At 48.1% G+C, this 12,829-nt stretch overlaps 1 protein-coding gene across 9 annotated transcripts in view; it reads right to left on the minus strand.

The window, feature by feature from the left end:
• Nucleotides 1-12,829, minus strand: part of Trerf1 (transcriptional regulating factor 1) — a 297,150-nt gene that overhangs the window by 94,005 nt on the left and 190,316 nt on the right. For all 9 annotated transcript variants that reach the window (XM_045156113.1, XM_045156112.1, XM_045156119.1 and 6 more), the window contains exon 4: nucleotides 11,517-11,631. The gene's annotated coding sequence lies outside the window, so the exon portion shown is untranslated. The remainder of the gene's footprint in view (nucleotides 1-11,516; nucleotides 11,632-12,829) is intronic.

The raw sequence follows: 12,829 nt of genomic DNA on the forward strand, positions 1-12,829 counted from the left end.
CACAGTTCAGATCAGGCCCAGTGACTCAGTTGGGATGGGTTGTGTTTGGTTGTTTCCTGGGCAACCCTCGCCTTGGCTCTGTTTCAATTAGTAAAATGAAGTAGACCCAAGGGGAAGAGAGAGAGAGAGAAACCTCAAGAGCTTGGGGCTCTCTACTGCAGGAGTAACCTTGCTTGCCCCTATACCCTCTGAAGGCACCAAGGCACCAGGGTACATCCGTTTCTATCCACAGTGAAAATTCAGGACGTCATGGGAAGATGGCTCAGTTACACCCGCCAGGCAGAGCGGTAACTACAGAATGTAAAGTTCCTCTCCCTGCGTGTTTTCACAGGCAGCTTCCTAGGGCCTGCGTGTCTACATGGGTCAGTGTGTGTGTGTGTGTGTGTGTGTGTGTGTGTGTGTAGTTCAAGACAGAATCTGATACACAAGGGGGCGCATGCATCTGGAGTTCGTTTGCAGTGGCTGGAGGCCCTGGCAGGTCCATTCTCTCTTTCCCTCCCTCTGCCTCTCTTCCTCTCTAATAAATAAATAAAAATAAAGATTTTTATTTTTTTTAAAGAGGGAATCTGAGTGTGGTCATGACCTAGGCTGAGTTCTCCAGCTCCACTCATTAGTGGTAACAAAGGTGAGATTATGTCCTTAGGAGTCTAGTTCCCAAGCAGTTCAAGCCCCCAGGAAAAGAAAAGTCAAGTCATGATCTAGTGGCTATCTGAAAAACCTAACAGGGCTGCAGACATTGCTCAGTGGTTAAAGGCACTTGCTTGCAAAGCCTGATGGCCCAAGTTCAATTCCCCAAGACCCACATAAAGCCACATGCACAAGGTGGTATATGCATCCGGACTTCATTTTCAATAGCAAGAGACCCTAGCTCATCTATTAGATTCTCTACCTATCTATCTACCTTCCTACTTACCTACTTACCTATCTATCCTCAAATAAAAAAAGTAAAAAACATTAAAAAAAAAAAAAAGTCTGTAACCATAGCACTAGGGAGGCGGAGGCAGGGGGATTGGAAGCTCAAGGTCAGCCTCCGCTAAATGAGATGCTGTCTCGACAAAACAAAATGCAGGTGCTGGGGCAATGCCTTGGTGGGGCAGAGGAGGTTGTTACACAGGCTTGAGGACTTGAGTTTGTTCTCGGCATCCATGTAAAAAGCCAAGCATGGGGGCCGGGAAGATGGCTCAGTGGTTAAGGCGCTTGCTTGCAAAGTCTGCTGCATGAGGTGTGATTGCCCAGGACCCACATAAAGCCAGATGCACAAAGAGGCCTATGCATCTGTAGATCACCGACAGCAGCAAGAGGTCCTGGTGTACCCACTCTCTCTCCCTCTGCTCACAAATAAATAAATAAATACATCTTAAGCCAAGCATGGGGCTGGAGAGATGGCTTAGCCGTTAAGGTACCTGCCTGTGAAGCCTAAACCAGGTTCAATTCCCTAGTGCCCATGTAGGCCAGATGCACAAGGCGGCACACGCGTCTGGAACTCATTTGCAGCGGCTAGAGGCGCCCATTCTCTCTCTCTCTCTTAAATAATTAAATAATCAATAAATCAATAAATAAAATGGTAACTCTAACAAATGCATTAAAAAAAAATCCACCAAGCATGGACGTGCATGCCTGCGACGCTACTGCTGAGGTAGGCGGAGACAGGGGGGTAGCTGGGCTTGCTGGTTAGCCAGTCTCACCCAAAGGTAGCGTGGGCTTCAGGCTCAGCGACCCTGCCTCGAGGAAGCAGGGTGGAACAGTGATAGAGGAGGACCCCGCTGTCCTCTGGACTCCGCATGGGCACCACGCGCACCCAGAAGCACTCCTTCCATTCTATGCACGCGCGCGCACGCACACACGCACACACACACGCGCGTGCGCGCGCCCCAAAAGAACAATTTTAAAAAAGGGCTGGAGATGGGCTGGAGAGATGGCTTAGCGGTTAAGCGCTTGCCTGTGAAGCCTAAGGACCCCGGTTCGAGGCTCGGTTCCCCAGGTCCCACGTTAGCCAGATGCACAAGGGGGCGCAGGTGTCTGGAGTTCGTTGGCAGAGGCTGGAAGCCCTGGCGCGCCCATTCTCTCTCTCTCCCTCTATCGGTCTTTCTCTCTGTGTCTGTCGCTCTCAAATAAATAAATAAATAAAAGAGTTCAAAGCCAGCCTAAGGCCATATAGTCAGACCCTGTGTCAAAAGACTTTAAAAAAATAAATAAATAAAAATTAAAAAAAAAAAAAGGGCTGGAGAGATAGCCTAGTGGTTAAGGCACTTGCCTGCGAAGCCTAAGGACCCAGGTTCAACTCCCCAGTACTCACATAAGCCAGATGTACAAGGTGGTGCATGTGTCTGGAGTTCATTTGCAATGGCTGAAGCCCTGGTGTGCCTATTCTCTCTCTAGCTGCCTCTCTCTCTCTCTCAAATAAATAAAATTTTTTAAAAAGAAAAGAACAAACACAACAATATTGATTAAGGGCAAAACAGTCTAATAGAGTGTACTCAGTTCTCTGAAGTCACTCCAGCCCCTCCACGACACCAGAGAAGGTCAGACTCCATTTCCTTTCCTGGATCTAGACGCCTTGGCTCTCAGATGCCAGGAAGCTGGCAGTACAGTCACCATTTCCTCACTTTGACTTGCAGCTTCTCCTCCCACCGAGATGACAGACAGTTCCTCTGAGGAACCTTTCAGTGTAGCTGGGCTGTCCCGGGGATACTGGTCTGTAGTGGCCTCACTGCCTCACGCATCTCCTGATGCCATGAGCCTCTGTGGACAGAGGTTTCTGATTCCCTCAGAGCACAGACAACCCCCCCCCCCCCGATCTTAGAAAAGAATAAAACAAAGCCAACCCTACAGGAACAACTTGGGGAGCACATCCTATCCCTCAAGGAGACTCCGGAGGAGGCTGTATTTTCATTTGGGGGTGAGTGATGACAGCTCCAGGGAGGCAGTCATTATGGGAGGTCACACGCCAACCAAAGACATGAGAGGTCACCAGGTCCCGGACAAAGTACCACTAAGGAGTACAAATCACTAGCTCTACTCAGATGATATATGACATGAGCACTCTCCAGGCATACAAACAGGGTGTCAGGGATGTGGCTCAATGGATAGAGTGCTTGCCTTAGTAAGCACCAAACCTGGGCTCCATCTCAAGTACCACACCAACTGGGCACGGTGGAACATGCCTGTGATCCCAGTGCTCAGGAGGCAGAGGTAGGATGATCGCTGTGAGTTCGAGGCCACCCTGAGACGACACAGTGAATTCCAGGTCAGCCTGGGCTAGAGTGAGACCCTATCTTGAAAAACCAAAAAAAAAAAAAAAAAAAAGATACAAATAAACATATGATGTTCATTTGCAATAGAAAGAGATCCTGGCACACCCATACACTCAAGGGCAAGTCAGTCAATCAGTCAATATAGTGCTTTTAAAAATTAAGAAAAAGGCTGGGCGTGGCACAAGCCTTTAATCCCAGCACTTGGGAGGCAGAGGTGGGAGGATCGCCATGAGTTCGAGGCCACCCTGAAAGGACAGAGTGAATTCCAGATCAGCCTGAGCTAGAGTGAGACCCTACCTCAAAAAAAAACCAAAAAATTTACCGGGCGTGGTGGCGCACGCCTTTAATCCCAGCACTTGGGAGGCAGAGGTAGGAGGATCGCCGTGAGTTCGAGGCCACCTTGAGACTCCATAGTGAATTTCAGTTCAGCCTGGGCTAGAGTGAGACCTTACCTCGAAAAAAAACCAAAAAAGATAAATAATAATAATAAACCAAATATTAAAATTTTATGTAGGCACTATTGAGATTCAAGAATGTGAATTGTTATTTGTCTCTATTTCATCAATAAAAATGTCCGAGTTTTCTCATTTTGATCCTTCCTTTTCCCTCCACTCTTGGTCTTCTGAATCTAGGCCAAGCCTCCCTCTTTCCCTTTGATCCGGGCTCATAGACTATCTCCTTGCCACCGGAAACTTAAACATTCTCAGACAGCGCTCTTTTAAGCCCGCTTCCCCTGCCCTCCCCACCCTACCTAGTTGCTGCATATTCAGGAAATGTAAACCTTATATAAAGATAACGGTGGACCAAACAGAACAGGAGACCACTCTGTGACCTTGTTGAGCAAATGACTTCCCCTCCCCGAAGTCACACTTCACTTCGCAGAATGGGGAGGCGAGACTTGGAGGGTTCTGGACACTTTTGAAACGAGCTTCCCCAAGTTCTGTCCCACCCCACCATCGTGGACCAAGATATTGAGGTAGTGTGGGCTTCCCACACTGGTGCCTTAGGTGACCCCTGAAGATCCCACCTGTGAGAGAAGGATGCTAAGAACTGTGACATCCAGACTTCAGTCTGTCCCCCCATCTTTTGGAAGAGGAAAGAGACTGAGTGGGGGATGGTATCAGAATTGACTTAGGCTCCAGCTATAATAGTATAATTAAAAGTATAGAAGCAGGGCTGGAGAGATGGCTCAGCAGTTATAAAAAGCATTTGCTTGCAAACTGGGTTCGATTCCCCAGTATTCATGTGAAGCCAGATGCAGAAGATGGCATGCATCTGGAGTTCATCTGCAGCGGCTAGAGGCTCTGGAGCGCCTATTCTCTCTAGGTATCTGCCTCTGTCTCTTTCCCTCTCTCTTTCAAATAAAAAGAAAGAAAGAAAGAAAGAAAGAAAGAAAGAAAGAAAGAAAGAAAGAAAGAAAGAAAGAAAGAAAGAGATAGAAAAGAGAGAGACACACACAGAGAGAGAATGGTACTCTACCCACTGAGCTATCTCTCCAGCACATTAAATCTTTTATTTATTTATTTTTGTTTTGTTTTTCATGGTTGGGTCTCAGTCTAGCTCAAGCTGACCTGGAACACTGTGTAGTCTCAGGGTGGCTGTGAACTCACAGCGATCCTCCTACCTCTGCCTCCCAAATGCTGGGATTAAAGGTGTGTGCCACCACGCCCTGCTGAAACCATTTTTTTTTTTTTTTTGTAGGGAGACCACTCCCTCCACAGTGAGAAGGAGCTGCTGGCCAATTTCCAGAGCAGCACTTAATGACTCACATTGGAACATGTTCCCATTAGCTTTCATGCAACTCCGCAAGCTCAGGAGCCCTTGGCCTGGGGCGTCTCCTGGCTCCATACCTACAATAACCCCGGCACCCCTCAGACAGCCTGGCCGGGACGCGTCCTGATTCCTAGGCCTGGATTGGTCTCCACATGCATCTAGGACAAGCCTTTCCTTCGGTCAGATTTCGGCTGCCCCGGGAAGTCACCCAGTGGGGAATATTTTAATCTCCCCAGCAGGCAAGACCAGTTGGATGTAAGCAATCAACCCTGGCTCAAAGTACCTAGAAGAGAGGCAGGGCAGGAAGTGTGAATCACCACCCAGAGACACTGTGAACAGACTTCGGGGTTGGCTGGTGGGGTTGGGCCTTTAACCCCAGGGGAATGGGCTTTGGCTACTCAGCTGGTGGAGACTATCTCGGAACCCCAAGAGAAACCCTCCCCTAATTCCATGCTGAGTTTCCCATCCCTTGGCTGCCTTCAAAGCCTCCAAACATCTAAGCAAACTGTGGAAAATGGTTTGCTCCAAATACTCTCTGATACAGACTGAAATTTTTGGGGAAAGGTGCTGTGGTGGTTTGATTCGAGTGTCCCCCATAAATTTAGGTGTTTTGAATGCTAGGTTCACAGCTGAGGGCGATTTGGGAATAAACGCCTCCTGGAAGCAGTGTATTGTCGGGGGCGGGCGTATGGGTGTTATAGCCAGTGTCCCCTTGCCAGTGTTTGGCACACTGTCCTGTTCCTGTTGTTCACCTGATGTTGCCCAGGAGGTGATGTCCACCCTCTGCTCATGCCATCGTTTTCCCCTGTCTTCATGGAGCTTCCCTTCGAGTCTGTAAGCCAAAATTACGCCCCCCCTTTCTATTCCCACAAGCTTCTCTTGGTTGGGTGTTTTCTTTTTTTATTTATTTATTTGAGAGCAACAGACACAGGGAGAAAGACAGATAGAGGGAGAGAGATAGAATGGGCGCGCCAGGGCTTCCAGCCACTGCTAACGAACTCCAGACGCGTGCGCCCCCTTGTGCATCTGACTAACGTGGGACCTGGGGAACCGAGCCTCGAACCGGGGTCCTTAGGCTTCACAGGCAAGCGCTTAACCGCTAAGCCATCTCTCCAGCCCCCTTGGTTGAGTGTTTTCTGCCAGCAATGCGAACCTGACTGCAGCAGGCGCCAGTCGTTCCCCGTTTCACAGAGATAAGTTGGTGGCATTCACTGCAGGACGCACAGGGCTCTTGATATGCTAATGGGTGGCAGCTCTTCACCAGTGCCCCTGGAGGCTATGGGTGGTGCTTTGATCCAGGTGTCAACTCATGTGCTCGGAATGCTAGGTCCCCAACTGGTGGCAATTTGGGAACTGGACCCTCACTGGAGATGGTGCGTCGCTAGGAGCAGCCTGTGGGTGTGATGCAGCCTGCTTGCCCTTGCCAGCCGCACACTCTCCTGCTGCAGTTGACCACCTGATGTCGGCCTGGAGGTGAGGTCCACCCTCGGCTCATGCCACCGCTTCCGCTGCCATCGTGGGGCTTCCCCCCGAGTCTTGAACTAAAATAAGCCCCTGCCTTCCGTAAACTGCTTTTGGCTGGGTTCTTTCTGCCAGCAACGAGAAGCTCACTACAACATCACCCGTGGGTCTGGAAGTGCCTTACTGGGTCTCCCTGCCTCATAAGAGCGCCCATCTCTACCGGAAGGCCCCGTTGCTTCTTCACCAAGGAAGCACCGTGCTCCTTCTCCACGGTCCTCGCCTACCTGCACCGTGGAGCAACTGCAAGTCTTCCTTGAGCTTGCCCGTTGACCACCCCGCCCCCTGGACAGCGCTCCCAATTCCTGACAATCTTAGGGAGATGCTTGTTTCTGGAAGCACTTTTTGGCTGTAAATTCTTTGTTTTAATTTTTAGGGTCATAGCAACTTTATGCCTTTTTTTTTTTTTTTTTTTTTTTTTTTTTGAGGTAGGGTCTCACTCTATCTAGCCCAGGCTGACCTGGAATTCACTATAGAGTCTCAAGGTGGCCTCAAACTCATGGTGATCCTCCTCCCTCTGCCTCCCAAGTGCTGGGATTAAAAGTGTGTGTCACCATGTCCAGCAACAATATAAATAAATAAATAGCATCACTGAATACTGAAGACTCATGGCCTTCAAGTACAATGAGTGTTTCTAACAATATCCAAGCTCCAGGTTTCGAGCTCCCTATGACTTATTTCAGTCCTTGAACCTGTCTTGTCTACTGGCCCCAGCAGACTGCTGGGAGCTTAGAGAGGTCACACTCAGCTCTTTCTCCTGTGCCCAGGTCCAAAGCCAAACCAATGGGTCCGTGCACTTATTACCAGAAAGACCCACAGCAGGAGGGGCGGGGTAGGCTAGGTAGAAGGTGAACAGGGAAGGGGCATAAGAGACGAGATAGGGGGCTGGAGAGATGGCTTAGCGGTTAAGTGCTTGCCTGTGAAGCCTAAGGACCCCGGTTCGAGGCTCAGTTCCCCAGGTCCCACGTTAGCCAGATGCACAAGGGGGCGCACGCGTCTGGAGTTCGTTTGCAGAGGCTGGAAGCCCTGGCGCGCCCACTCTCTCTCTCTCCCTCTATCTGTCTTTCTCTCTGTGTCTGTCACTCTCAAATAAAAAAAAAAAAAAAAAAAAAGGGACGAGATAGGGTTCGGGTAAGGCGTTTGCCTGCAAAGCCAAAAGGACCTCGGTTTGATTCCCCAGGACCCACGCAAGCCAGATGCACAAGGGGGCGCATGCGTCTGGAGTTCGTTTGCGGTGGCTAGAGGCCCTGGCGCGCCTGTTCTCTTTTTCTCAAATAAATAAAATAAAGAGACAGAGACAGAGTGAGTTCCTGGAGTCTGGGGGGAAGTGGGGAAGCACAGGAGGAACTAGCTTCGGGTTCAGGAGGCAGAGGCCAAGCGGGAACAAAGCATGAAAGTCAGTGGTGACTGTTGGAGACACAAGCCACCAAATATGCAGAAGCTATTTCCTCCCTTAAGCAAGATAAACAGCAGATTCATAAACAAGTTTCACATAGCTGACCAGCTATTTAAAGCAACCTGGGTGGAACCTGATGTCCCTTGTTAGCATAGAGCTAACACCCACCGCCCCCCCCCCCCCCCGCAATGGTCAACTTGGCGGGGTGATAGAAGGTGGGGAAAGAGGTGAGAGATCATCCTTCCCAATCCTCCACTCCTCGCCCTGAGACAGCGAACAGTTTCATACTCTCTCTGGACCGTGTTCATTTTGGATTAGATATTTTGCCTATGTGGGCTGCAGAGGAGAGGGGAAAAAAAAGAGAGAAAGAGAGATAGTTTCTGGCAATGTGGCAGACCAGACACTGTGCCCAGCTTCTAATTGAACAATGAATGTGCTGAGTGCAAAGTAAGAAGGACTGTGCACACTTTTTGAGCAAGTACCAATGTGCGAGGTGGAGTCTTCATTGTCAACTTGACCGGATTTGGAATCAACCTTGGTCATGTCTGTGAGGGAGATTCCAGACAGAGGGAAGATCCTGTTCTGAATGTAAGCAGACTATCTTAGGAGCTGAATAAAGTGGGGGGTGGGGGGAAAGCAAGCAGGGCATGGTGGCATACAGGAGGCAGAGGTAGGAGGATCACTGAGAGTTTGAGACCAGCCTGAGATTCCATCGTGAATTCCAGGTCAGCCTGGGCTAGAACAAGACCCTATCTTGCAAAACCTAAAAAACAAACAAACAAACAAACAAAAACCCAAAACCAAAAACAAACAGAGAAAGAGAGACAGAGAGAGAGAGAGAGAGAGAGGGATCCCGTCTTTCTTTTCTTCAATATTCAGTATAGTGCCTGTCTTAAATAGTAAATGAATGAGTCTCTTTTTAAATTTTAATTTAATTTTTTTTTATTATTAGACAGGGAAAGAGAGAGGAGACAGCTATATATATGTGTGCGGATAGATAGATAGATAGATAGATAGATACATACATACATACATACATACATACATACATACATACATACCTACATAGATAGATAGATAGATAGATAGATAGATAGATAGATAGATAGATAGGTAGATAGATAGATAGATAGATAGATACATACATACATACATACATACCTACATAGATAGATAGATAGATAGATAGATAGATAGATAGATAGATAGGTAGATAGGTAGATAGATAGAGAGAATGGGTGTGCCAGGGTCTCTAGCCACTGCAAACAAACTGCAGATGAATGCGCCACCTTGTGCATGGGGCTTATATGGGTCCTGGGGAATTGAACCTGGGTCCTTAAGCTTTATAGGCAAGCACCTTAACTGCTAAGCCATCTCTTCGGCCTATCAATGAGTCTCTTGGGGATTTGTAAGTTGAGGAAGCAAGTGAACAGAGCAGACCCTGGAGCTGAAACCTTCCAATATGAAATGGATAAAGGGACGAAATGAGTGGCACCAGTATCTAGGAAGAAATTATACCAAAAGAAAAGCGAAATCACAATTGACGTCTCCAATCCAAGGACAAAAGTCTCTGAAAGATGAGTCTTTGTGGTTCTGGATGGTAGCACAGGGCTCAGGAAGAAATTACTGAAAGGCAGAATCTGTTCCAATGTTAGGAAAAATGTTTCAACAGTAACTATGATAATTAATCTTCATTGTCAACTTGACTGGATTTAGAATCACCACAGAAACACATCTCTAGGTGTGTCTGTGACGGTGGTTCCAGAAAGGTTTTAACTGAGGAGGGAAGACTCACCAGGAATGTGGGTAGCATGATCTCAGGGACTGAAATCCCAAAACGAATAAAAAGGAGTGAGCAAGCTAAGCACCAGTACTTATCTCCCTCTGTGTCCTGACCATGGACACGATGTGACCAGCTGCCTCATGCTCCTGCCGCCATGCCTTCTCCTCCATGCTGAACCATACCCACAAATTGTGAGGCAAAATAAAACCTTCCTTCTTAACCGCTAAGCCATCTCTCCAGCCCAAAACCTTCCTTCTTTAAGTTACCTTTGTCAGGTATTTTGTCACAACAATAAGAAAGTAACTAATACACTGTCCAACACTGGTTAGCATCTAAGTCTCTTTTTCAAGAAAAAAAATTATTTATTTATTTGAGGGAGAGGACAGAGAACAGGAACACCAGGGCTTCCCACTGCTATAAACAAACTCCAAATACATGCGCCATTTTGTGCATTTGGCTTTACACAGGTAATAGAGAATTGAACCCTGGCAGACAGGCTTTGCAAGCAAGTGTTTTTAACTGCTGAGCCATCTCTCCAGCCCCTAAGTCTCTCTTTTATTCTTGTCCTTTCTTTTTCTTTTTTTCAAAAAGGGCCAATCTTCTTTCTGAAGTTCTGACCTGGGTAGTTTGATGCCAAGTATCTGTTCTAAACTATTGCCACAGGGATTCTGATAAAGGGGTTCATTAACCAATGTTTAATTAATTATTTACTTATTTTTCACTACTTATTTGAGAGAGAGAGAATGGATGCACCAGCGCCTCTAGCCTCAACAAACGAACTCCAGACACATGTGTCACCTTCTGTACCTGGCTTTATGTGGGTATTGGGGAACTGAACTTGGGTCCTTAAGCTTTGCACACAAGCGCCTTAATTGCAAGGCCATCTCTCCAGCCCATCTCTCTCTCTCTCTCTTTTTCTTTTTAAAAGGTACTCAGAGTGGCTTTGAACTCATGATGATGCTCCTACCTCTGCCTCCCAAGTGCTGGGATTAAAGGCGTGCGCCACCACACCCGGCTCATCTTTCTCTTTTTAAATTAACACCATGTGTTGGTACCATCGTTTTCCTCCCCATTCCCGTGCCGCTGAGGGCCCCCCTCAGTGGGGTTACTAGTGTTCACCATGAGGCTGTGGGTTATGAGTTGTCAGAAGAGCTCTAAGTCTTCGTGGCGAGGGGCAATGCCTCTGGGTGCTCCATCCCACCCCGTGACTCTTACGCTCTCTCTGCCCCCTCTTCCGCAATGTTCCCTGGGCCATGGTGGGTGTGTTTTAAGTCTGCTTTAGTGTTGAGCTCTCAGCAGCTTCTGGATTCCCGCTCTGGTGCATTTTGAGCGTCCTCAGCGTCCGTCTCTGTCACCCTGGCGCGGGGGATGTCAGGCTTGCGGTGCTGTTTTTGATTCTGCTCAGGAAAGGGGGGTTTGTCTGGCACATGCTGGGAATCCGAGACCACAGATTGAGTAGTCTTTGCAAGTCTATCCTGTCCCAGAGATTCATCCATTCAACATTCCCTCACAGACCTGTCCAAAGTGCCAGATGCAGGAAGTGATGGAGTAAGAAGAGCTCCACCCCAGAACCTCCATCGGGAGTCCTTTCTGCCCCCCGCTGGCCTCTGCGCCCTCCACAAACAGAACACCCCACCTTGTCAGGCTGATGCTTTTTTAAGGCTACCCTTGTCTCAGCACAGCCTGTTCTTCTCGCATAGGGTGACGGATTACAACAGCACCTAGGATTTGTTCAGATGACATCTCTTCCACCTTCCAGAAAAAAAAAAAAAAAAAAATCAAGCAAGCTTACCTTGACCTTGGCCGCAAGTGGCTGAGTTGGGGGCCTGGCTCTGGGGGCGTCTCCTGCAGCCGGCCAGTCATGCTGTCTTCATACTGCTAGGCAGGCGGGAAGAAGAGACCTGGGTCTGAGTGAGAAAAAGGAGAAAAGAGAGTCACTTCGTCATCATTTACCCCCAGCTCGCCACCATCATCCTGCAGAGGCTACTGTCCCCAAGCCCAGGGAGTTCCTGAAGGTTCCCTCGCCCTTAAAGAGCAGGCAGGCACTCATGGGACAGTTCTACGCTGTGCCCAGGGCAGCCCTGAGAAAGAGGCCGCCAAGTTGAACTAGAGGCAGTGTCTGTTTCAAAATAGGGGGAAGGACGGGGAGAGCGGTTTATGGGGAATCGGAACAGCTACAAGAGCTACGGCACAGTGCCCATCAAAGTACCCGTGATGGAGGGTCAGTTTTGTCATGCATTTTAATTTCTTTCTCTCTCTCTTCTTTTTTTTTTTTTTTTAAATTTTATTTGAAAGCAGAGAGAGAGAGACAGACAAGATAGAGAAAGAGAAAGAGGGCTGGACAGATGGCCTAGTGGTTAAGCGCTTGCCTATGAAGCCTAAGGACCCTGGTTCAAGGCTCAATTCCCCAGGACCCACATAAGCCAGATGTACAAGGTGGCACATGCATCTAGAGTTCATTTGCAATGGCTGGAGGGCCTGGAGTGCCCGTTCTCTCTCTTTCTCTCTGCCTCCTTCTCTCTCTGTCTGTTGCTCTCAAATAAATAAACAGAATTTTTTTTTTTTTAAAAAAAGAATGGGGATGCCAGGGCCTCTAGCCACTGCAAACAAACTCCAGACACATGGGTGCATCTGGCTTTACATGGGTACTGGGGAATCAAACTCAGGTCATTAGGGTTTGCAGGCAAGTGCCTTAACTGTTGAGCCATCTCTCCAGTTATGCATTTTGATTTCTAAGTCATTGGCAAATATTTTTTCTGAAGTCTAGATTATATTAATGAACTGCTAGAGACATTTAAAGATACTCATTCAAAGTAAAACCCTTTAAAATTTTATTGATTCATTTGTGTGTGTGTATGTGTGTGTGCATGTTGAAGAATGCGTCTGGAGGTCAGAGGACACCTTCAAGGTGCTCTACCTTCTTTAAGCCAAGGCCTCTTGGGCTGGACAGATGGCTCAGTGGTTACAGTGCATGCCTGCAAAGCCAAAGGACCCAGGTTCAAATCTCCAGATCCTACGTAAGCCAGATGTACAAGGTGGCACAGGCATCTGGAGTTTATCTGCAGTGGCTAGAGGCCCTGGCATGCCCATTCTCTCTCTCTCCTT

The sequence above is a fragment of the Jaculus jaculus genome, chromosome 8, assembly GCF_020740685.1.
Source record: "Jaculus jaculus isolate mJacJac1 chromosome 8, mJacJac1.mat.Y.cur, whole genome shotgun sequence".
NCBI classification, from domain to species: domain Eukaryota; kingdom Metazoa; phylum Chordata; class Mammalia; order Rodentia; family Dipodidae; genus Jaculus; species Jaculus jaculus.